Source organism: Ambystoma mexicanum, chromosome 5p (genome assembly GCF_040938575.1).
Source record: "Ambystoma mexicanum isolate Mex_15411 chromosome 5p, UKY_AmexF1_1, whole genome shotgun sequence".
NCBI lineage: Eukaryota > Metazoa > Chordata > Amphibia > Caudata > Ambystomatidae > Ambystoma > Ambystoma mexicanum.
The window spans coordinates 1,369,730,515-1,369,757,098 of record NC_090930.1 but is presented as its reverse complement, the minus strand read 5'-3'; positions in this window follow the sequence as shown (position 1 = coordinate 1,369,757,098).

Genomic DNA, 26,584 nt, shown 5'->3' with positions numbered 1-26,584 from the left:
GTGTGTTTTTCTAGATGTGGTTTTAAAAAAATAATTATATCTCTTTTACACCAAGCCCTGGTCAGTGTTTACTTGTTCTACTGTGTTCTTTTGACCTATTGTGAATGCTCTGTATATTGCCTAACTCTTCTTGAGGGAAGTCTGACTGCTCAGCCACAGCTACCAAGTGAATCTGTGTGGTACAGACTGCTACCAAGTGGGTTTACTGCCAAACACCTGTAGTCTTAAATCTTTTGCAGTGGTCCAAGAGGGAGCTGCACAGGTTTCTGCCTAACAGATGGCGCCATGCTACGTGATGCGGATGTGAGCCTGCCTGCGTAGCAAAGATACGAGATTGTGAACCGGGGCGGCGAAGGGGACGAGAGGTGTGGGGAGCGGACCCGGGACATCACCCGGCGCGGGGTGTGTGCAGGCGGACAGTAACATACGGCAGTGTGCGGAACGGACCTGCGCGGAGGCCGACTGGGAAAGGAGGGCCCCCTCACCTCCGACCCGGCGCCCATCCCACTGAGAGGAGTGGCGCGCTCCCCACTCACCCGCCAGGCACTCTGGGGTGTCACGCCTGAAGTGGGCGCACACGAGGACAGTCCCAGTGGAAGGGGCCGCGATCACGGACGAAATTCCCTCGCGCACCAGCCTAAGCCGGGGGAGGAGGCACGGGTGGAGGCGGATGCGTCCCCGGCAGCGGGCACGGCGATCAGGCTGATTCATACGAACGCTCTACACGCGGCGCACGGCTGCGCCACCGCACGATAGTAAGTGGGGAGTCTACACAAGGAAGGACTGGAGGCGCCTCAAACCAGCGCTTACCCCTGTGCCAAGCCCTAACTGGCCCTCAGCACACACCCGACTGCAAGAGTCTCCCAAAATCGAATGCCCCTGAGGAGGGAAATAAGGCACCGGAATAAACCTTACCGTAGCCCACGGCATCCCCCACAGAGGTGAAGGTGATTATAACCCATCGGACGCCGGACACATTGGCGGCACATGTTACGCAGAAACTCCTGTGTAAAGCAGCAATACAGTGTGACTCGCTGGTAATAGGCGACAACAAAGCACAGAATCCCTATCCAGGAAAGAGCGGGGCTAAAATCACGGACTCAAAGACCTCTGACACGGGAAAAGAAAAATAAAAAAAAACGGGAACTCAGAGCAAAATTGACCAATTCACCTCTGCCGCAACGAATGCGCCGGTGGAGCAAGACCACAGTGAAACAATGGAAGAAGAAAGAGAAGCAATATCTCTGAAAGACATTATGGCGGCGATCGCCGATTCCCGTGCCTCCATGGAACATAAAATAGATGGAATAAGTGTGGATGTCTCGCTACTACTTAACGACCTTCAAAAGTTAACGCCCCGCACCGGTGAGGCCGAGCAGCGCATATCTGGGATGGAAGACGGACTGAGGAACCTGGAGCAGCAGCTGCATAGAACTACAGCCCGCCTAAAGGTACTGGAAGCGAGAGTAAACGACGGAGAGGGCAGATCGAGACGGAACAATGTACGCATTCTAGGCTTGCCCGAGAAGGCCGAAGGTGATGTTCCTGGAGCAGTGGCTCATCGACCTGTTCGACAAAAAGTGTTTCTCCAAATTCTTCTCGATAGAACGAGCTCACTGAGTGCCCACCGGACATCCCCCGCCTGGGTCCCCCCCCGCCCATGGTGGTGGCAAGGTTCCTAAACTACAGGGACTGGGACGCATTGCTGCAAATGGCACGGACGAGGGGCACGATAAGCCACAATGGCTCCAGAATTGCTCTCTTTCCGGACTATACAAGAGAAGTGCAAAAGGCAAGGCAATCATTTGAGCAAATCAAGAAACAGCTGCGCTCTCTGAACGTTAAATACGGTCTAATCTTCCGAGCCCAACTGAAAATCTTCCATAAAGGAACAACGGTCCACTTCACCGACCCTAAAGAGGCATGGAGGTGGGCAGAACTACACATAGATGGCGACTGGAGACCGAATCGAAGAAACAGACCCATGCACCCTGGCAATCCTCTGGCCAGAGACCCCCCTCCAGACCATCCACCAAACCGGGATGGCATTATGCAACCACTTGAGGGGGAGGGCTGAGAGAAGAGACAAGGCAGCAGCGATCACCCAAGCGGTGGAACCTAGGACAGGGGATCGGCAACGAACGGAAGCAACGCAGCAAGGTATTTCACACGGATGAGAAGACATTTAGCAGCCGTTTCAGACGCACGCACCCCCCTAGTTACTTGGGAACAGTTGTAGAAGTTGTAGGGGTTGTTAATTGTTGTCTGAGCGAACCCTTGGCGAGCTTGGGCTGATGTTCGGGCAACAAATACTTCATGTTGGGGCGGAGTATGTATGGGGATGTTGTAGGGGAGTTTGAAGTTGCATCAGAATTTGCTTGTTTAGTTCTTTGTTTTAATATGGCCCATGTCTCCACTCGGGCACAGAAGTTAAAGCACACTTTTAGGTCAAGATCTGGCTCCCACCAGAGAGACAAGGTTCACTGCCGCAGGACACACACAGCACAACCTGTCACACCCAATACCTATCCGATATGACGGAATCCAACAATAGGAGTAACACCAAGTATATTAGGATTATGACCTGGAATGTGAACGGGCTGGGCAGTAGCAGTAAGAGGTGCCTTGTTCTACAACAACTGAATCGACATGCGCCAGACGCAGCATTCTTAACGGAAACCCACTTAGCAGGCACAAACTGCAACCTCTTTAAGCGAACAAATTACCGCATAGCATTACATTCAGGCTTCTCCATGGGGGCTCGGGGAGTTCTGATCCTAATACACAAGCGATTACCTTTTAAGCTGTTATCCGTTGCACAGGACACGGTGGGCAGATTTGTACATATAACCGGGACCCTCTGGGAATGCACCATATCCATGTTAGCCATTTACGCACCATCAACCTTACTTACCTCCCTAATTAACGACGTAACACCTATAATCACTGCAGATCCCTCGAATTTGGTGACAGCAGGGGGAGATTTCAATGAGACTATGAACCTGGAGATTGATCGCACGCACATCCACACGAGAAACCCCTCCACGGGTACCAAATTAGCCACGTTTACGGACGCTATGGGACTGAAAGATGTGTGGAGGCATCTTCACCCTGGCACGAGGGAATACTCGTTCCTGTCTGGGGCACATGTCTCACTGTCAAGGCTTGACTATTTATTTCTCCCGACATCAGAACTACACCTAGTAAATGCAGCACAGTTCCTACCCAGAGGCATATAAGACCACTCCCCACTCATGTTGGAAATTAGCACCGATAGACCGATCCCCCCACCTACTTGGAGGCTAAACAGCTACTACCTGGGTTTCCCAGATCTATTAGAGCATGCCCAAAAAACCACAGAATCGTACTTTGAATTGAATAAACACTCTGTGGGAAGCCCAACAACCGTATGGGAAGCATATAAACCGGTATTAAGGGGGGAACTTATCTCCTGGATCACGTCCATAAGAAAAGACAGGCTAAATCAATCCGGGAAGCGGAAATGCGAGTGCAGAGGGCAGAGGCAGCGCATTTATCCCAAGGCCAACTAGAATCTCACCGGGCATTACAACAAGCACAAAAACAACTACAGAATGTTGCCCTAGATAATGCCAAACAGGCACACACAGCAATGAGTCCCAGAGTGCACGAAACCGACGATAAAGCAGGCAAAATGCTGGCATGGCTAGAGAAGCGAGATGAAGGGCTCAGACATGTCAGAGTGATTAGGACACAGGGGGACACACTGTTAACGGTGGATCGGGACATCGCAGAAGGGTTTGCTTCCTACTATAGGGAGCTCTACAAAGCACCGACCTCCCCCATTGATACCGCAATTCTATCGGGAGTCACCCTTCCATCTTTAACACCCGAGCAAAGTGCTCTGCTAGATACTAACATCACAGAGGATGAGCTGTCCGCAGCCATGGCGGACCTCCAACCCGGGAAAACCCCGGGACCCAATGGCTTCCCGGTAGAAGTGTGGAAAAAAATAGGTACAAACATAGTTACACTACACTTACTGAAAATGTATGAAACCTCCCGCAGTGAGGGATCCCTTCCTCGAGACCTGAGACAAGCCACTATAGTGGTATTACCCAGAGCAGACAAGCCTCCGGATAGATGCAGTTCATATAGACCTATTTCTCTCATCAACACCGAAACCAAAATCCTAGCGAAAACACTAGCTAACCGACTCCAACCAATTATACCCTTCTTAATTCACCCGGATTAATGTGGATTTATGCCACAAAGATCCACGCGCATGAACGTACATCGGTTATATACAACGATAGAAAATGCGCACACTATTCAGTGCCCATTAGCCCTGTTGGCGGTAGACTTTGAAAAAGCATTTGATTCGATCAACTGGAAAGCGATCTGGGAAATAATGCAAAGAATGGGATTCGGGCCCCAATTCATGAGCTGGGTCAAACTACTGTATAAATCACCAATAGCAGTTACACAAGTAAACAGTTATGTATCAAACCCCTTTGAAATAGGAAAAGGGACCAGACAAGGATGCCCACTGTCAGCCATGATATTTGCGATAGCAATCGAGCCACTCGTGATAATACTGAGAAGTAATGAGACATGGAAGGGCTTCCGCTGGTCAGAAAAATGGGAAGACAAAGTGTCCTTATATGCGCATGACTTGCTTGTATACCTGTATGATCCAGTAAGATCCTGTCCCATAGTGACTGAATTACTGCAAAAACACGGCGCCTTCAGCGGCCTGCGGGTTAACTGGGCTAAGTCCATTCTGTTTCCGCTGGAGCAGGTAGAACAAACAATACCACCACAATGCCCCTACCAGGTGGAGAGGGAACATTTCAAGTACTTGGGCATACTCGTCACAAATAAGCTTAATGATTATGTCCCCAGAAATTTACACCCAGTGATGACAAGACTCGCGGAAGACTCCCGACACTGGTCATCCCTCCCCCTGAATCTGCTAGGCAGAGCAGCGCTCTTTAAAATGAAGTCCCTGCCCCGACTCCTATATATATTACAGAATGCCCCACTTCACGTCCCCGAAACGTATTCAGGAAAATAGATCAATCACTTCGGAAGTTGCTGTGGAATGATGGACACCCCCGCATAGCACTTGCCACGGTCCAAAGGTCCACATGGGAGGGCGGAATAGGGCTTCCCTGAATGCAGACATACTACTGGGCCAGCCAATTGACAATAGTGAATGACCAATTGCACGGGGACAAAACCGCGCCGCATAACCGTTCATTAGAAGCTCCCTGAAAACCCTGTTATGCAATATCTCTATAAGAAAAGGGCCCGAACAACTACTTCCAATATGCAGACACATATAACCCAAATGTGTACGGACACACACAAATTCGTGGAATTGGGCAATAAGCTGTCACAAGCCCAGCCATTGTGGAATAACAGAAACCTCCCGGGTGTATACAATCTTCCCAAATGGCTGCATTGGTCTCAACATGGAACACTTACATTGGGCGACGTCGTGAGAGAAGGCACCGTAATCCCATTCACGGAGCTGGCTCTCCGCCTTGCACTTCCCCAAACCGAACAATACCATTACACCCAATTGCAACACGCACTACAGGGTAACCTCCCTGATATGACCGCATTGCCGGAATTTACCACAATAGAAAGGAACCTTTTCCCGGAGCGAATCACCCAAAAAATGACATCGATCCTATATAGTGCCATAACCTCCTTTGGCACGACAGAATTGCTAGCACTACAGACCAAATGGGAGACTGATGTGGGTGCAATACTGACGGAAGAATGGGTCATGGCATTGATGTTCCCTATGGAGGTAGCCATATCGTCAAGACTTAGGCTGATTCAGTTAAAGATATTGCACAGAGTATACTATCCTTGAGTAGCCCTCTATAAATGGGGAAGGATAAACGACCCAACTTGTCTGCGATGCAAAACAGAGGAAGGCACCTTCTTCCACATACTGTGGACATGCACACACATTCAACAATTCTGGGGGGCATATTGTAACAAATTATCTAGAGTCATAGGCAAAGAGATTCCTAGAGATCCTAAATTACTACTGCTGGGAATAGACGATGAAGTTTACGTGACAAGATATGAAAAGCTGTTTGTGTTCACCACTACCGTACTTATCAAAAGAAACATTGCTCAAAAATGGGGGTCGGAGATGACTCCGAGTTATGGACAATGGATGACAGACGTAGACATCTGTGTTGCAATGGAGCGCAGGGTATACACGGCCAGAGGATGTCCGGCAAGGCGCAGAAAGTATGGCAAAAGTGGGAAGATGCCCACTGAAAGGTGACTTTGCACAAGTGGACAGGAAGAGAGAATGTGGCGCCCCTCGACGTCTATAGTGCCCTCAAAGCGGGGGAATCGAATGTAGCTCCTGCAGAGGGACAGTGAACTCAGATTCAAAACGTTGTAAGCAACTAGGGTGGGAAACAGTCAATGACCTGTATCGACAGTGTGCTTATGTTGTTTGTTTGTTTTCAAAACCCAATAAAATGTGTTATCAAAAAAAAAATAAACCAGCTGCAGCAACCTGATTCACATCTGGGGGAGAGGTGGGTGGGTGAGTCCAAGTCCACATATGGGTCCCTTGAGTGGCTATGTCAAACAAGTTCAGGCATTTAATCGGCCAAAATAACAGTTTCTCGTATTTGCACATCAAAACCTTTCATAGCTGTATATCTTCGATGAAGAAAGATGCATATGCCTGCTGTGGCATTCGTTTTCCATCGTACATCACTTCTCAGCTGCCTTGTGTTGAAAAAGACCTTCCACTCTGAACTGGATTGTGTAAAAGGAGCCCTGTGCAGTCGGATCTTGCAGATAACAATAACGGTCTCACCAGTACCAGTTCTTACCACATATCACTGCATCTAGCAGCCCAGTTATTCTCATCCAAGTGAAATATGCTCTTGAGTACAACCCGAAGTCACATCGGTAGCTGTCTCTCTCTCTCCTTGCTCTTTATGGGTTGTTTGTGGGCTAGCTCACCTAATGATTCAATGCAGGGTGAGTAGTGAAATCAGTGTGACTCCGTGGTCCTTGCCATCCTAAAATCCTCAGTGCCCATTACCACAACCAAGATGTGAGTATAGAAAAACACAGAGAATTGTGAACCACGGGTTGCTTAAGGTTTTCTTCTTGCACCTCCGAGGCCCAGAAGCTTTATATGGCTGTTGCATTGACCCCTGCAAGATACCACGTGGCTTTTCTCTCTCCTCACTATAGCTCACGATGCCCTTGAGTTCCAGGAGTTATTTCATTTCCAAATGTATTTGCAATGTAACCTCCCATTTATAATTTTAAATCCAGCACAGGAATATGGGAAGCATAGACCTTTAACCATCAGGCTCTCCTCCTTTGTGCCGAGCAATGGTTATGAGAAGAGATGTCATAACATTCTGAATGGTATACTACAAAAGAATGTACTCTGCCATGTTTTGACCACATATTGTATGCTTTCAGTTTTCGTGTGGGGCAGGGTGCTTTAAAGAGAGAGAGATACCCATTGTAAACGTGCAGAAAGTTGAAATGTTGCTGTTGGAGTTGCGTGCATGTGAGAGTATGGTATATGGTGAGACTAGATAGGCTGTCACTGTACAGTGGGTGAGGTAGGACTAGGTCGTGTTGGGGGTATGCAGCCAGATTTACCAATACTTTAAGTATTGTTATGTAACATTAGCATTGGATACATGAGTGATAGTTTTGAGGGTTTAGAATGAGTCCATGTGAAAAGGCAGTGATTATGGAGAGTATATGGTTGGCCTTTAGGTGGATGAAGACTGCCACCCGTAAAGGGTATTGGGGACCAGGGGTGTTGCTAGGTCTGGAAAAGATCAGTGGCTAAGCTAATGCCGGGACTGGCGGGACACGGGCCTAGCTAGCATTTTGGTTGTGCCACCTGAGCTTCTATCCAGAGTTACAACCAAAAGACCCGCGACTATAGCCCCCTCACCCCCCATCCCCCTAGCAACGCCTCTGTTGGGGACTGTGAGCCATGCCAGAAGGTTTGCTAAACATATTGTAGAAAAATGCATTGCCTTTATATGTGGAATCAGCTACAGTGACATGCCAAATCTCATGCCCCCTGTATACAGTCTTACCCCGCAATTCTTGGAAATGGAAAAACACTGTCTTTTCAAAGCTCAAAACGTATTCAAAAGAATAGAGTAAACTTAAACAAAGGTGGTCTCCAGCTTTATGCCAGGAAGGTCACCACAATGTTATAGCTACAGGAACAATAGGTCCAATGTTACCTGCCTATTTGAATCTAACTACTGGTTCTCACACAAGCATTGATTTCATATATATATATCCACAAAAAAATAAAAAAAGAGGAAAGAAAACTGCACTCCAGGTGAGGCAACAGACATCTCCATGGCTCTCCCAAGAAAATATAAAGCTCAAATCAAAAAATAGATACAAGTGACAGGATGAAATAGGGTAATCCTGAGACACAACACGTTTCCCACTTCCCTAAGCTCTTGATCACGTATGGGGAACGAACATTGCAGACAGAATAAATCAACAGTGTATGGCTGGAGGCCATGCACCCATGGCGGTGTGTGTATTGCCTGTAAGTAGTGTAATGGTATGTGTACAAAAGTGGATAGGGTGTCTATCAGGTGGTTTGTTGGACTGTCTTGAGATTCTTGCTTGTACTAGATTGTATGCAGTGGGATGTAATGCTGCTAGCTAGTATAGTTTTAGGTGTATGGTTGGAGGCGATGCATATAAAAGTCCAAGAGTGTGTACACTGGTTGAAGTACTGTAATGGTATGTGTAGAAAAGTGCATAGGGTGTCAGTTGGCTGGCTTATTGGAGTAAAAGGAATAGTGCGATCAAAAATGTTATTGTACAGATGCAAAAAGAACGTGTTGGGTGCGGCCATCGTGTGCTAATCTTATGCGTGGATCGATCCCCCTATGTATAAGTGAGCTCACGGGAATAAATCAAAACACCCGCCCTCGAAGCTGACATCAGTTGTCCCAACGATCTGATCCAGTTATTTGATTTGAAAAGTTTATCCGGACAAAGCAATATCCATTAAACACATACATAAAATATCACAATAGAAAAAATACATTGATCTCTGCAATACAGAAATATACAGTAAAGTCATAGCACGCATAGAATATCACAATAAAACTGTGCATTAGACTTCTAAAATACAAAGATGGTCAATGCAATTCATAATCACACATTACAAGGTAGTTGATAATACAGACACAAACCTTCTTAGAAATCCCCTTCTCACCTTTAAATATGATAGCAAAGCCTAGGCTGAAAATGTAGTTTCAGCCTTTAATAACACCATCAATGCTGGCCAATATTGGCGCAGATCAGTGCATCTCAAGACTTGCAAAATGGTACGCGCTCTGATGATTCCATATCCAGGACAGAACAAGATACAATGAGCCAGGTCTTCAAGGGGGCACTAGAAACAGGGCAGCTAGGATCATCCATATAGCCTGACCACTTTGCCGCATTACTCTCAGATGCAAACAATTGAAGCAAGCCCTTGTAATAAGCCAACTCTGGTGACCCACCCTAGCCCAAGTGAGATATGGTTGGATAAAGGGAAAACCGCTAATAAGCCAATGAAACACATCAACCTGCGAAGGCCATGCTACATTAGTGCGAATAGCTACTAATTCCTTAATTACCACCTTTTTGGAAGAATTTACTTCCCTGACTTGAAGCAGCCTAGTAGCTGGTGGCATAGCCACCATATTTACCCTGCACAGGTGCTCACGTACAAATTTTAGCCATGATATCTTGTGCCAGGAATCCCTACTCAAGGTTTCTTTGATTATGAAATGGCACAACGAAGCCTTGAAATTGCCCTAAATACTGAGCCATAATAAACAAGGGGCAACTGCCCACTCATCGACAAAAAAGGCCATCCCCAGTTCTTTGTGTGCAGATGCACAAGAAGAAGAAAGAGGGAGTACAAGTAACTTCTTAAAATAGCGGTTTTCCCTTGCCTGCATATCACCCGGCTTTTGAAACCCCCAGAGTGCTGCTCCATAAAGAGCGGCTGCCTTGACCTGCATGGAATAAACCTTGAGTGCTAATTCCAGATGTTGACACTTGCACCTAGAGGAGAAACGATAGAGACCCCCCCAGATATTGGCACATTTTCAAAGATTTTTTGGTTACATGTGCCTTACTCGAAAAACACTCTGAGAATCTAACATCCAAGTTATCAAACTCATTTACCCTCGGGATAATATCCCCTATGCAATTAATGGGACGCATTATGATGTTCTTTTTGCTAGCACTGCAACTCATGAGCGCTGATTTTGCAGAATTTATCTTTAAACTTAAGCTGGTCATGAAAGAGGTGTATGCATCCACCAAGGCCTGTATGGCTCTGGGTGTTCTGGCCATAAGCACTGTATAGTCACCATACGCCAAAACGAGAAATGGCCTACCCCCCACTCTCAAGAAGTCCACATGAGTATTCAAAAGTACCTGCAGCAACCCATTGTTAGATAAGGTAAAGAGTATAGGTGACAATACACACCCTTGGCATACTCCAAATATCACATCTCAAACCACTCGGTACACCTTCCCCCTGGTCCAAACCAAACATTAGCTTTAGTGTTCGAGAGAATCTCCAGCAAAACTGACACAATATTAGCCGGGCAACCAATGGACTCAAGCACAGCCCACAACTTTGAACAATCTACCTTGTCAAAAGCTGTGGTCCATAAATGCAAGGTTGACCATTTCGCCCTTACAAATAACAACGCTAGATATCAAAAGATACAGTTTGAGGGCCTGCTCAATGGTCCCCAGACGAGGGCGAAAACCAAATTGGATGTCCGTGAGGACATTGCTCTCAGTAATCCAACACTCCAAGTGCCCCAGCAGAACCCGTCCAAAGATTTTAAATACTGTGTCCAACAGAGAAATGGGGGGATAGGAGGAGGTTTTAGTAATGTCCCCTTTTTTATAGATGGGGAATATTGTTGCTGTCTTCTATGACGGGGGATAATGCCCCGAGCTTAGACAGGCATTGAAGGCTCTCATCAGCAACGGGGCCCAGAGGTCGATCTGGCTCATAAAGAGGTCAGCAGGTGTAGCATCAGGTTGAAGATAAGGGCACCTGGCAGAGCCCTGAAAAACCCAGGTGGGATACTTAAATTAACAGAAACTTCAGGGTGAGAGGTCACAGAGTTCCAACATTATAGCAAACATGACAGTCACTTCTTACTGCATCATTTTTCACAACATGTATATAATGACATCTGGATAAAGTTGGTGGGGATAGAGCACCCAGAGATGTTTAGAAAAAACAATACATATAGGTATGATCCAGTAAAACAGGCTGGATCCCAATGCAATAACAACAGCAGATAACTGCCACTATTGGTTGATCATTTCAATTGTGCAGTCACAAGAATAAACATAAACCCACATCAATGGACATATATACAAAAAAGCACATTAACAATGCTTTAGATGTGCACTGTTCAAATGGTGATATCGTCGACACAATGGTGTTTCGGCCTCTAGGAGCTGTGTAATACAGCTTTTTGGGCAGGCCTTCATCAGGACGTGTGATGGAATGAATGGTCCCGGGGGTCTCTATCTATGAACAACAAATGGGAAGGAGTAAGTGGAACAATGACCTCAAATAATTTGATAATTCACAAGGCATGAGGACTCGTTGGTGGTACTCGAACCAACCATGAGACAACAGATTCCCATTTTTAACCTATCATCCAGAATACTGACCCCGTCAGAAGAAACCCTGTTGCGGAAAGGTTTGTCTTTCGTACCCTCTGCTCGAGCAAATCCTTTCCAAGCAGAAATCGAGATGAAGAGATTCTTCCGAAACATCAGACTTAAGTACTTTTTTTAAGTATACTTACCAGATCATCAAGACTCCACATCTGAGAGCAATGAAGCACCCGAGAATTTCACTGGCTTCAAGCCCAAATCCGTTTTTATGCCACCACCACATACTATACCGGTCGAGTTTGAAACTTTTGAGAATTTGGTGACTAAAAGTATAAAGGAAGGTCTGATACGAAGAAATTATTATCAGGACAATCTGACCCGAGAAGAAACGAAATCCCTAGCAGACCGTAACCAAGATTCCAGCATCACTTTGAAACCAGCCGATAAGGGAGGCGGGATCATCATTATGGAGACAGCTGACTACAACAAAGAATGCTTGCGCCTTCTGGCTGACGTAACATCTTACAAGATCCTGGCAAAAGATCCCACTACTAGACTCCAGGAAGAGATCACCAACTTAACCAAACATGCAGAACAAGAAGGGTGGATTTGCGAGGGAGAATGCCAATTCCTAAACAAAACACATCCAAGAATCCCTGCATTTTATATTTTACCCAAAATTCACAAGAACCCAAGACAACCACCAGGAAGACCTATAGTTTCTGCATGTGACTCCTTACTAGAACCTTTATCCTTGTACACCAACTTTTTTCTGAAACCGTTTGTGAGTAAGATGCCCTCCTACATTAAAGACTCCACCAACGTCATATCAATACTACAAGACCTGGAATTACCACAACATTGCATTTTTGCCACTATGGACGTTGAAGCTCTATACACTTCAATACCACAAAGAGAAGGCCTAGAAGCTCTCCAAATGTGTCTTAACAAAAGGATTGATGTGACTACTACACCCACAGATTTCATCCTAGAATGCGTCAGACTGGCCATATCTGAGAATGTCTTTCTTTTCAAAGATACACTATACCAACAAATCAAAGGTGTCAGCATGGGGGCTACGTTTGCCCCTGATGTGGCTAATTTGTATATGGCTCAATATGAAACAGATCACATACACAATGATCACAATCCCTTCAAATCACAAATACTCCTATGGTGACGGTATATTGACGACGTCCTACTCATATGGACCGGTACAGAATCTGATTTGGGCCTCTTCCATCAATGGCTGAATCAATGTAATGATTATATCCGATTTAGCATAGATTGGAGTCACCAGGCTGTGGGCTTCCTCAATCTGCACATCTATAGATCGGGCAACCACCTTCAAACCGAACGTTACAGGAAGCCAACCGACCACAACAGTTTACTGCATTTCTCAAGTTATCACCCTGAGGGTCTGACATACAATCTCCCATACGGCCAGTTTCTAAGAATCAGACGGAACTGTTCAAGCAAAGAGAAATACGAGCAACATGCCAACGACCTACAACATCGACTGAAAGAGAGGGGATACCCCAAAAAATCGATTAGACAGGCAAGAAAAAGAGCATCAAGCACCGACAGAACCAAATGCCTGACACCGAAGGAGAAAACCGAAATGAACAGATTGGTGTGTGTGACCACATATAGTCCTCTAAGTAATCTTACCACAAACTATCAACAAACACTGGCACTTGACAAAAAATAAGGGGACCCTGGATAAAAAGCCAATCTTTGCATTCAAAAAGAACAAGACCTAAGGGATACTCTAGTCCTCACTTACGTAGAAGAAAAAAAGACACCAAACACATTGTGGGACTTCCCGAATGTGGTGGGACACTATCGATGTGGTACTTGTGTGGCATGTCGCTACACCAGCCCGACAAAAACTTTTGACTACAAGGAATACAACCGTATTCTACAGACCCACACCAACTGCAACAGCAGGTTTCTGATTTATGGAATACAATGCCCATGCCACCTATTCTATATAGGAAATACCACTAGACCAGTGAAACAGCGGATTTCAGAACACAGATCCTGCATCAAAAACAAGGTACCAGACAAACCCTTGGTTGACCATTTCAGCCGACTAGGACACACACATGATGACATTTCCTGGACTATTATACAGCAACTCACTCTGCAGAAAAGAGGAGGAAACAGGGAGAAAGCTCTGACGAGACTCGAGCAACAGTTAGTCCATAAATTAGACACTGTTAGAACAGGTTTAAATATATCTGTAGAATGGAAGCACTTCTACAGCCAGTGAATTTTATTGAATGGCCTAACCTCTATGATGACCTCAACAGATCTTAGAATTTCTGGTACCACGAGTACATTATTTGAGGTTGTATCACCGGGGAATAACGACCCTTCATCCATACGTCATTTTCATTGTACATAGTTGGTTGTCACAAGATGCACGGTATGGTACCCATTTTGCACATGAATCAACGTGGACATATCGCTATCTGTATTTATTTCTGTTTTCTCTGAAATATGATGCATAAGTAATTTACATGTCTAGATTGATTACAGATTGCAAGCCACACTTGACAACATTGGGCGGCTTCACACAAAGTCCGCCTATTCCATCACATCACTTCTGCTAAAATCTATGCGTTTGCTCGCTATCCCATTTACCCTGCAGCTTACGTGCATCTAACACGCACCGCGCTTGCCTCACTTTACACAGTTTGAGCGCTCCCAGTTGAGGCGTCCAGAGAGTCTGCCCCCTTGAGCCCCCGTGGCTGTGTACGATTGGCTACTGGATGGACGACGCCTCACCACGTCAACACGATTGACGGGTTTGATTACCCGAGGTCATCATGGCTACAGTTTCACTTTCAAGGCGCTCTTGTCCAGAGACGATCGTGTCCATAGACGCTGCGCACCCTCGCCTAGCCCAGACGAACTCATGAAGGTACGAATGCAAGCAAATCCTATGTGCTCTAATTCTAGGCCACGTGACAGTGCCCAACACAGCACTTTGTCCTCATTATACCTGCAGACCTACATTTTGGCTAGCAGATTATTTTCCTTAACGCATGCGCATTTTTCGCACACAGATACTGTCATGTTTGGACAATCTGGGGTAGGAACCACGTTTTACAGTGGGTGTCTCCACCATTCTGAACCTAGAAGACACAGTTTACAATTTGAAGTAAGATTTTACCAAATTTTCCCTTACTCATATAAAGACACCACGATCTGTATAGAACTCTTACAGATCTTTGCATGTCGTTACAGGTAAACAATTGTTCCCTCAATGACGCATTGAATGCCTCAAAGATACCTATACCTATGATGGATTTTCTTACTTACCCTTACACTGGATGAGTTTTTGGTAAGATCTAGGCTTCTCTACAAGGAAGTCTACTGTTTTTAATAAAGCATCCTACGGGAGCCTTGTAAATTATCATTTTATTTGAGGTCATTGTTCTACTTACCCCTTCCCATTTGTTGTTCATAGATAGAGACCCCGGGACCATTCATTCCATCACACGTCCTGATGAAGGCCTGCCCAAAAAGCTGCATTACACAGCTCCTCGAGGCCGAAACACCATTGTGTCGACGATATAACCATTTGAACAGTGCACATCTAAAGCATTGTTAATGTGCTTTTTTGTATATATGTCCATTGATGTGGGTTTATGTTTATTCTTGTGACTGCACAATTGAAATAATCAACCAATAGTGGCAGTTATCTGTTGTTGTTATTGCATTGGGATCCAGCCTGTCTTACCGGATCATACCTATATGTATTGTTTTTTCTAAACATCTCTGAGTGCTCTATCCCCACCAACTTTATCCAGATGTCATTAAATACATTTTGTGAAAAATGATGCAGTAAGAAGTGACTGTCATATTTGCTATAATGTTGGAACTCTGTGACCTCTCACCCTGAAGTTTCTGTTAATTTATGTATAGTATCAGGGCCAGGAGCTCGATTACAGGATTGTGCCACAATTGCCTTGATTACTTCCTCCAGAGAGAAGCGTAGGGCTACGCCCCCACAATGAGTCTCTTCTCTGGCTTTTCCATCATCATACTTGGGGCCTCATCACGAGTCTAGCGGTAACCCTTAAATGCGGCGATAGCACTATTACCGCCGCATTTAAGGGTCCACCAGATCATGGGCTTGGCGGATTTGCCCCCAGCGCTGATCTGTGGGCAAATCTGCTGCGATTTTGCTGATTTTAAGTGCTATTACCGCCGGTGCCTATACCGAAAAATTCCCCATTGGGCCCAATGGGGAATGGGGAATTCCCGAATGGGCCCAATGGGGAATGGGAACTAACTATTCCGCCAAACCTGTGATCTGGAGCTAATAGCGCCAGGGGTTTGGCAGTAGGGCTAATAGCCCCGGCGGTAATACCACCAGGGTTACCGCCCAACTCGTAATGAAGTCCAAAGTGCCAAAATAAGAGGCCACATCTGAGGCCACAACATGTGTCCCCAGAGGGCTATCGCGAGACCCCTAGATGCAAATTCCCAAAAACCCTTTGCGTCATTTACCCTTATAGCCTCCATAAATTCTTCCCAGGCTATGGTCTCCAGTTCCCATTTCCTTTGCTCAAGCGTCCTGGGGTAGGCTGCTCATGCCAATACAATGCTGCGTCTATCCACCGCAGGGTGCTTGAGTGCAGTCAAAAGTGCTAGTTTTGCCAGCTTGCATTTTTCATCAAACCAGCCCTGTTTACCTGCTGAGCCAGTCGGTCTCGGGACCCTAGAGAAACCCCCTGTAAGGGCCTCCAATATTCCCACAAAAAGACCCACCACTGCCAGATGATTCCCCAACGAGGTCCGTTGACTAGCTAGTATTTTCCAGTGTAGGCCGTAGTCCAAGATTTTCGCCTACTTGATTCTTTTTCGCGATGGTGCATCTGCCTCTGCTTGACAAGAGAAGCTGGATGCACTGGTGTCCAGAGTTGTTAAACCTTTCAAAGTAGGAACCAGAGGGTAATGATCATTATTCCCTACCATGGCCACATCAAAACTCTTGAGGTGCTTCCAAAGGTTCAGCGTAAAGCAAAGATAGTCTATTGTGGAGGACCCCACGTGATTACCAAAGGTATGTTTGCCGGGGATGTCAGGGTTAAGTCGCCCACTGACTGCACGCAAACCCCACACAATAAGCCAAGTATTCAACTGGAGACCCAGCTATTTGTATTACGTTCGTGGCCAGCGTGGCCCAACGTGCCACATCATCACCCACGCCTGCTAAAACAGGAAGATAAACACAAGATAAAACAGACCTGCTCACACAGAGCGTACCTTCTGTGTCTTGCCATAAATAGTATATTGTAAGTGATTATTTCAATAATACATCAACAATAGTGTGCAATGTTGCAAGTGCTTTTATTTTTCAAAGAATGGTCACAAGAACTTGTAAACTCCATGAAACGAAAACATTTTTTATTTTGCGGGTAAGTTGGAGGTGACAATGTTTTTTGTCCTTTTGTCTCCTTGTCTTGCCGTATGGCACATCAGCAAAACAATTCAATGATGGTCCTTGGTGGTCCGTGTGGGAGAACACAAGACTGTTTTGCATTTTGAAAGGTGAAAGTTCTTGTTTCCGCGGCTTCTTACATCATGAATGCTGACATGTTGCTCCTTATTGCCGGAAACGCACATTGACCTATAGGGCCATATCGATCATCCCAGATAACGGTGAGCGGAAAAAACACAGTTTATGGTAATCCTCCAATGTTGGTTCCAGAATCCCTCTGTTGGCATTTGGAAGCTGTGACATGGGCAGTACAGAAGAAACTATCTGTGAACAAAACACAATAACAATACATTTAAGTAGCCATTCGTTATTTTAATATAATAAATCAGCGCATAATTCATAACTGTTTGAAACTTAATCATAAGCACAATACAACCAATATTTAACTCACAAATGAAAACAAGGTGTACTGTTTGAGACCACAGGTTGCATACAATTTGAGCACTGTGAAGTAGGTATAGCTCTGAATGGGATGGAGTACCACATTGAGAAGACAAAGAACAATCATAGCAATCATGCATCTTGAACCCCAGAGAGATGTCATTGTAACGAAGCGTGTAATATTACTGTTCGACAACCAAGCACAGTGCACATGAACAACGTTTACCCCACCGTCAATTAATAATTATGCATACAGCACTCTAGCCTAATCATTTTTAATCCCAATAAAAATGTTATGTAAACTTCAACTTACAGAATTTCTGGAAATTCTATGGTTAGATTGTTTCCACGGGCAACCGCTCTATACGACGTATCACACACTTTCAGACTAACTTGACGGTACATGTCCGGTCTGAATATAGTTAAAGTATTCTTTTCTTTTTTTTCTATTTTGCACAATGTATGTCCTTCGAGCAATTGATGCGTAGCGTTGAAGGCCAAATTACAATAAGCACTTGTCCTATTGAAAGGCAGACACATTTAGGTTTCGATTTCCGGAAAGAATGTGGGAGAAAAAAGGCATTGAGGCGGGACACTGTTAGGATATTATCGTGTATTTCGCAACGTAACTAGTGTAGTTACATAGACCTTAGCATTAGCTAAATGGAGAGATGATCCTAGTGAACTGGGTTGCCCAGCCCTTTACGATGAGTAGCAATACCCTGGAGATGGATGGGGATGCAGATTTTATTCATACAACAATAATCAAGATGACTTAGGTAATATGGCAAAAGGAAGTCCGTTTTAATATCAAGTATCTAAAACAGGGAGTACAACGAACATCATCATTCATTCAATCCTCTTACTCAACTTATCTTTAGTTAAAACTGAGGTTTTATCATACAAAATCGTCATCAGTGACGTGCTGACCTGTGTCATTACCAACGTGATCCTAGGCGGCAAACTGCAAAACCTATCGGAGGGAGTGATTGGCTCTAAGTGAATATCTAAGCATAAGTTCCATATCAGTATAGAACCTTGAAGGAGAGTGATAGGGTACTTAACATCAGGTGGGGCAACTAAGCCCTCCCCTTAAAATGGCCACTATAAACATCACTAAATGCACAACGTTCCATTGGCTACACAAACTATACGACCCTTGATTACGCAGTCCTCTACAATTGGTTGGCTTCTAACCCCCGTCAGTACTTTTCCACCTACATCTAGCAGCATGCAGACTGAACGTCCAGGTGCTGGTTGGCTCGTTTTAACACTAGCTTCCCACCAATTAATGTATCAATCCATCATCACCTCAATGGTCCAGTGTCAATTAGTGCTTTGAAGTTTGGCCTTGAGTTTATACTGTGCACTGAGAAATTTAAGGAGTGCTGGCACATCCTACCCCTGTGCGTAGGTGTGACCACCTTGATCGGCCAACTTCTACTTCCACGTAATTATTTTCTAATAGTCCTCTGACGTCTTTTGTTTTGCTCATGCCTTCCGAACAGGAGTCTCTATTCATTCACACGATTTGTATCCAATGTCAGCCAATTCCAGTTCTGATAAGACCTTGGCTTCTTGGTTCATCCGACTCCTTCTACTGAAATTCACTTGTAAATTCAATTAGCTTTTTAACTGCGACACACTGAAATGAGGCCTTCCTGTTAATGTTCAGCACTGCTTATAATGCGTAGTGGAAACATCCATCTTTTACTTGTCCATATACATATATATATATATATGTATATATATATATAGGCGCTTGCCACAATTCATTTACTATAAAGCTTGAAGCTAGCTTTTAAGATTACTTTGCTGCTTGCGTTTCTGTTGCATCTGTTCACATTTAAACTAGCTTAATATCTTCATCTGTTTCTGTAGAATAAGCTTCATCACCTTGATCCCAAGATGTCACTTATCCATGGTACTTTCTTGATGCCTTATACAATATCTGCATTCTCTGTTCTCTGCATCTCTTCTGTGTGCATAATCTCTTTCTGTGTGACGTCACCATTCATCTTTGCCCTTCATCTTCTCTGCTTCTTCAGAAATCTCATTTAAATGGCCATTATATTGTCTTGTATGCAGGTACGGTTTTCTCAATGGGTACCTTGCCTCCCAAATCTTCTTAGGTATCGGTACTCTCACTGGTACTGTACAGAGTCCACGCTCTGCTCTTTGTCTGTTCAACTGTTCTGTTCTGTGTATGTTTCCGCTCTATAGGTAAAAGAGGCAGGGCATTTGGAGTAGGGGTACTTGGCTCCTCCTCTACAATACCTTACACACGGTGCAATGAACAGACGGATGAACAATAAAACAATTGTAGAATTACGCCCCCTATGAAATACTGTTATGTACAGTGTCTTATGAATCAACGATGCATGTTTAGACACTGTGTGTGTCAGGCAGCTGAGCATACGTGGGTGTCAGGGCCATCTTGAGCAGTTTTGGGTCCCTGGGCATGAACATTTTTGGGGCCCCCTCCACCAAATCAAAGCAATTATTTTAAAACTTTTAAAAAGATTATAAGTGGGACATGGTTTTCAAATAGTGTTTCCATTAGATATCAAAAGAGAAAAGCAGAAGTTTAAAACTTTAAAGAGTAGAGCAAACTTTAAAATATGCTTGCCCGAGTCCTGCACCATCTGGACCAGTCCATTCTGTCTCTTACCCGTTCCACTCAAATGGCCAACATAAGAAGAAAGATCAAGTAATGGGTTTAACGATGCCACCGGCATGCGAGGAGGCAAATCTTACAGGAGACAGATTAGTTATGTACGAGATATGGATGCATTCTATGTTTGGGTTGTGGCCACTGGGCAGATTATTCGGTAGCTTACTGTATTATAATGTATTGGTTGTGGGAAGTTATTAGAGCCTTGGGTGCAGCGGTCATGCATCAAAGAGTTTGTCCATTGGCATGAAGTACTGCAATACTATGTGAGCTGAAGTGGCTAGGGGTCAAGTGGCTGTGTTATGTTTGTGGTTTGTGGTAAGTGGGTAGATGTTTGCATGCAATGCTGTATTATGCTCTGGTGGTTGTGGCCAGAGTCTAGAGTATTGAGTGCATGGTTGGAGGCCATAGACGGTAGGGTATGCACTCAAGAGTGTAGGCCCTGGGTACAAGCAACACAGTATAATATAGCTTTCCATTCAACATTGTGACACTGGTATATGGTTTGCAGAAATATGTGTACAGATTGCAATTTGGAGATTATAAAGAAGTATTTCACATATAATGTTATACTTACTGTGTGTATTGCTGAGGGCCTATACAGTTTTTGTGCATGGTATATGGAAATGTAGGAGTAATCGTTGTTTCATTCTCTGTGATAAAAGAAAGCATACTATGTTAGGTAGGGTAGGTACTTTGTGATGTTGTAGTTCATTGCATTGCAGACATTTGTATACTTTGTGGACCCTCATAATTAGTTCTTCATAAGCACCATGCATTAAACAAGTGTACTGTGCAATGTGCACAGTTCCTGTGTTTCTTTGCATAATCATTGGGTCTGTGGGAAAAAAATTCCATGCAGGATTTAAAAAAAACTTCTACTTTCATTTGTTGTTATGTTGCACAGTCTGTTTCAGTGACGTGTGCACTAGTTACAGCAATGTTTAAGGTGCACTGTTGCAGTAGGAGGAATTGAAATGGTGTATGATTTTTCTTTTGGAAGTGGTTGTAGTATGGTTGCAGTTAGATACCAGTTGGCGTATTCTAACTGTTTATCTGTTTCCTCTTTCTAGCAATATTTCTTTATGCGTTTAGTTGTTGTTGATGTTTTGTAAGTATTGTGGCATGGCACTGTAATATTGCAGAATTGTGGGGGGAGTTAGATACCTTTTGGCGTATTCTAACTGTTGATAGTTTGGAAGTTGTTGAGGGTATGTTTGTAGCACTGTGGTTGCTGAAGGTTGAGTTTGGCAGTTTGAATGCTGCAAGTAATATTGAATTATTATGGTTGCAGTTAGATACCAGTTGGTGTATTCTAACTGTTAACAGTTTCTCATTTTTGCAGGGTATGTTTTGAAGCATGTGCATTCTTGTTGGTACATTTACATTTTTCAATATTGTGAAGTTCCTTTGCAGCACTGTGGGTGTACCTAATAATATTTGCATATTTCCTGCATTGGTATGGCCATTGTTAGACAGATGTTGCCTTATTCTACTAGGTGGTGGTTTCAGAGGTTACTAAGAATAGTTTGCAAAGCCTCATACTCAGTACTTTTTTTAAGTACTATGTAGGAAACAATATTAGTGTGTCTTTTCTACACTTATTGTTTTTGTGACTGTAATCATTGGGTTATTGGGGAAACCATGGTATAGCAGGCAAACCGATGTATTTGTTCGATAGTTGCTGTATGCTAAATTGTTCCAGTCCCACAGAGTAGAAGGTTGTTTTTGTGTTGCAATTATATATGTAGTGGTGGGTTTTGGGAAGTAGGTTATTCTAATTTTGTAGAACAGTGAGGACATTTTGGTTTCAAGAATATTAAGTAGGCATTTGCAAGATTTGCTGGTAATCTCTGCTTTAGAGTGATGGAAGTATCATTGCATTCAAACCATCCACATTGCTTTTTAATGTATGCAGTATAGTGACCTGCACTGGTTGGGGCTGCTGTTGTGAAGCATTTCTTGCCAAGTGTGTGAAGCTAGTAAGCTTGCATTTGTTTTTGGTTCCATCTGCATTGTATCCTAAAAGCATTACTTTTACGTATTGGCTATGTGATTGTATGTGTAAGGTAGAGCGATTATCGGAATTGCAAGTAGTACATAATATGGTATGGTTTGCATTTTGTATGAGTTGCTGAAATGGAATGAATTCACAGTTAGGTATAGATACATAGAAGAAGCGCTCGTTAGGGACTGTTCCTGCATCGCATGATTGCAGAGAGTGCATATATGTTTCCACATGTATGAAATCTGAAAGATTTCATTTAGAGGTATGTTTTTGCTATCCTGTACTTGTAGTAAGTACATTAGAAATTGCTGCCTAATTCCTGAGACACTGTAAGGATTGTTTGTTGCATTTCTGTGAAGGAGTAGCACTTGTAAACACAACTGGTCTGAGCTGTTTAAGTAAATGTTTTTAACAATTGGTGGCAATTAGAAAGGAACATTGATTGCTACATTTGCAAAGCAATTTACACGAGTAGTATTGGAAAATTTGAATGGACCAGATAATTCTGTGTCTGAGTCATTTGATGGAAGTCTGGGCGGTTTGTTTGAAGAGGTAGTTCTCTTTGTTTGTGCAGTTTGGTATGTATTTTCCTTTTCAATACATTTTTCTTTGGGTGGTAATTGATGGTGTATGAGCTGTTTTCAATTTCTTTGGTGGTGTATGAGCTGATTTCAATTTCTTTGGTGGTATTGTTGGGAGATCATGTATATGTTTTGATTGCATTAGTTTTCTTTTACAAAGTTTGTGTTTTTGATGAACAGGGTACATTTTGAGATGGGGTGTTTAGAGTGTAGCAGTCTATTGTACTCTATTATGCAAGGAATGTCAGCGTTGACTTTACTTGCATCAAAATTGACTTGAAATAGTCCTTCAAGTGTACGTAGGTGTGACAGTGTGGAAATAACTCATGCCTTCTTTAAAGACTGTGCTGCCAATATCAATCAATGCTTGATCTAAGGTTAGACAATCCGATTTATGAATAGTGACAGCGTATGCTAGAGACAGAGAAAACTGTTCTCTGCGTATGTACATGTCTTTGAAAAGAAGGAATCGGGCTGTTGTGTGTCCTATCCTTTTAACTTCTGAAAGTTTGTCAAAGTGGATGTTGACAAACTGAATGCTGCTGTCACGTGGGTATGTCTAGAAGCCAACAACTGTACCAAGTGCTCTATTAACTAAACCTTGCTCCACATTAAGGTTACGCATTTGCATTACCCTACAAATTAAACACAATGTTACATTTCTTTCGAAACCAGTTGTGTTAGAGATTAACAGGGTAATTCATAGAATTTCGCACAAAAGTGGCGCACGCGGCTGGCGCACAGTGTCCCCGTGCGATACACTGCGCCAGCCGTGTGTGATAAAATCCATTTCATCGCACAGCGTATTCATGGATTTTAGCCTCCAAAACCAGCCATGGCGCAGAGTGGCACAGCGACCCTGCAGCAGCGCCAGTTACGCCCTCAAGAACGCCCTCGCGCAAGGAAAAGCCATCAAAATCCCCAATTCATCGCAAATATCTGCGCTAACCCTGGACCAGTTCACAGGGCTGCCAAACAGCAAACGCCAAGCGGGGAACGTGTATTTCAGGGGTTCGCGGGAAGTTTCACACGCGATTGTCCTGGGTACGTGTATTCCAGGGGTGCGCGTGAAGTTTCACACGCGAATTCAGCAGGGTGCGTGTATTTCAGGGGTGCGCGGGAAGTTCCACACGCGATTGTCCTGGGTACGTGTGTTCCAGGGGTGCGCGGGAAGTTTCACATGCGAATTCAGCAGGGTATGTGTATTTCAGGGGTGCGCGTGAAGTTTCACACACAATTCCATCAGGGCACGTGTATTTCAGGGGTGCGCAGGAAGTTTCACACGCAAATTCAGCAGGGTACGTGTATTTCAGGGGTGCGCGGGAAGTTCCACACGCGATTGTCCTGGGTACGTGTATTCCAGGGGTGCACGGGAAGTATCACACGCAAATTCAGCAGGGTATATGTATTTCAGGGGTGCGCGGGAAGTTTCACACAAGATTCCATCAGGGCATGTGTATTTCAGGGGTGCGCGTGAAGTTTCACACGCAAATTCAGCAGGGTACGTGTCTTTCAGGGGTGCGTGGGAAGTTCCACACGCGCGTGTCCTGGGTACGTGTGTTCCAGGGGTGCGCGGGAAGTCTCACACGCAAATTCAGCAGGGTACGTGTATTTCAGGGGTGCGCGGGGAGTACTACACGTGAATTGGCCATGTGGGTCATCCCAGGTGTTCCCTCTACACCCTCCATGGCCCCTGCAGGCAGCCCACACCACAGGGGACTACCCTGCACCCCTGCTCATGTCCCGCAGGCAGCCCATCCACCATGGGCATGCTCCCCAGCCAAGCCACATGTTACCTTGCACTACTGATCAACAACGCATGTCTCCCACACCCCCACCCCCCAACACTGTGGGGCACCTGCCAGCAGGCCCCACTCATGTCCAACTCATGTCCCCCTGCACCCCCACCCCCCAGCATTCAGGGGCACCCTCAACCAGGCCCCCACACATGTCTCCCTGCACCCCCACCCCCCAGCATCCAGGGGCACCCTCCACCATGCCCCCACTCATGTCCAACTCGTGTCCCCCTGCACCCCCAGCACTGTGGGGAACCCTCCACCAGGCCCCCACTCATGTCTCCCAGCACCCCCAACCCCCAGCATCCAGGGGCACCCTCCACCAGGCCCCCACTCATGTCCAACTCATGTCCCCCTGCACCCCCACACGCCAGCAGTCAGGGGCACCCTCCACCAGGCCCCCACTCATGTCTCCCAGCACCCTCAACCCCCAGCAGTGCAGGGCACCCTCCACCATGCCCCCACACATGTCTCCCAGCACCCCCACCCCCCAGCAGTGCAGGGCACCCTCCACCAGGCCCCCACACATGTATCCCAGCACCTCCACCCCCCAGCATCCAGGGGCACCCTCCACCAGGCCCCCACTCATGTCCAACTCATGTCCCCCTGCACCCCCACACCCCAGCAGTCAAGGGCACTCTCCACCAGGCCCCCACTCATGTCTCCCAGCACCCCCACCACCCAGCAGTGCAGGGCACCCTCCACCATGCCCCCACACATGTCTCCCAGCACCCCCACCCCCCAGCATCCAGGGGCACCCTCCACCAGGCCCCCACTCATGTCCAACTCATGTCCCCCTGCACCCCCACCCCCCAGCAGTCAGGGGCACCCTCCACCAGGCCCCCACTCATGTCTCCCAGCACCCCCACCCCCCAGCAGTGCAGGGCACCCTCCACCATGCCCCCACACATGTCTCCCAGCACCCCCACCCCCCAGCATCCAGGGGCACCCTCCACCAGGCCCCCACTCATGTCCAACTCATGTCCCCCGGCACCCCCACACCCCAGCAGTCAGGGGTACCCTCCACCAGGCCCCCACACATGTGTCCCAGCACCCCCACCCCCCAGCATCCAGGGGCACCCTCCACCAGGCCCCCACTCATGTCCAACTCATGTCTCCCAGCACCCCCACCCCCCAGCAGTGCAGGGCACCCTCCACCATGCCCCCACACATGTCTCCCAGCACCCCCCCAGCATCCAGGGCACACTTCACCAAGCCCCCACACATGTCTCCCAGCACCCCCACACCCCAGCAGTGCAGGGCACCCTCCACCAGGCCCCGACTCATGCCCCCCAGCCAACACGTCATCACAATCTAGATCCCTGGCCCTTATGGGCTGCCTCCACATGCCAAACACCCACCCAAGTATTGCATCCACCCACTTAGAAATGCCAATTACATGATACAACCCCAATGGCAAGTATGTAAATGAACACATGTCCCTCACATACACATAATGGGTATCAGTGAATGTCAAAACCCATATCATGATATGCATGAAACCAATGAGATGATACTACACATTGAAGTTTAATGAAGAAAATGTATTGAAAGCAACATAAATGGAATCAAAAATAAACAAACGACAATGGGAATTCAAAACCAAAAGCAGCATGTCCGTAAAATAATGTAAAACCACAAATCATAATCCAAAGGAAAGGGGTCCAAAGTCACAGTTCAAAAAAGTAAATCCAATGGAAAATCAAAACTGAAAACCATTGCTCCATGGGTAAATTCCAAATAAAAAAATAAAATCCAACAGTCAACTATATACAGATAAACAATCCAGGGTCCATGATCCCAACAGAAGAAATGAAACCTATCTAATAATACTACCTAATAAAAAAACTATATACAAAAATGTGGTTCATTGTCCAAAAGGTCCAAAAAAAATAAAAAAGCAAAGGAAACCTAACACTAACTACATAACTATTT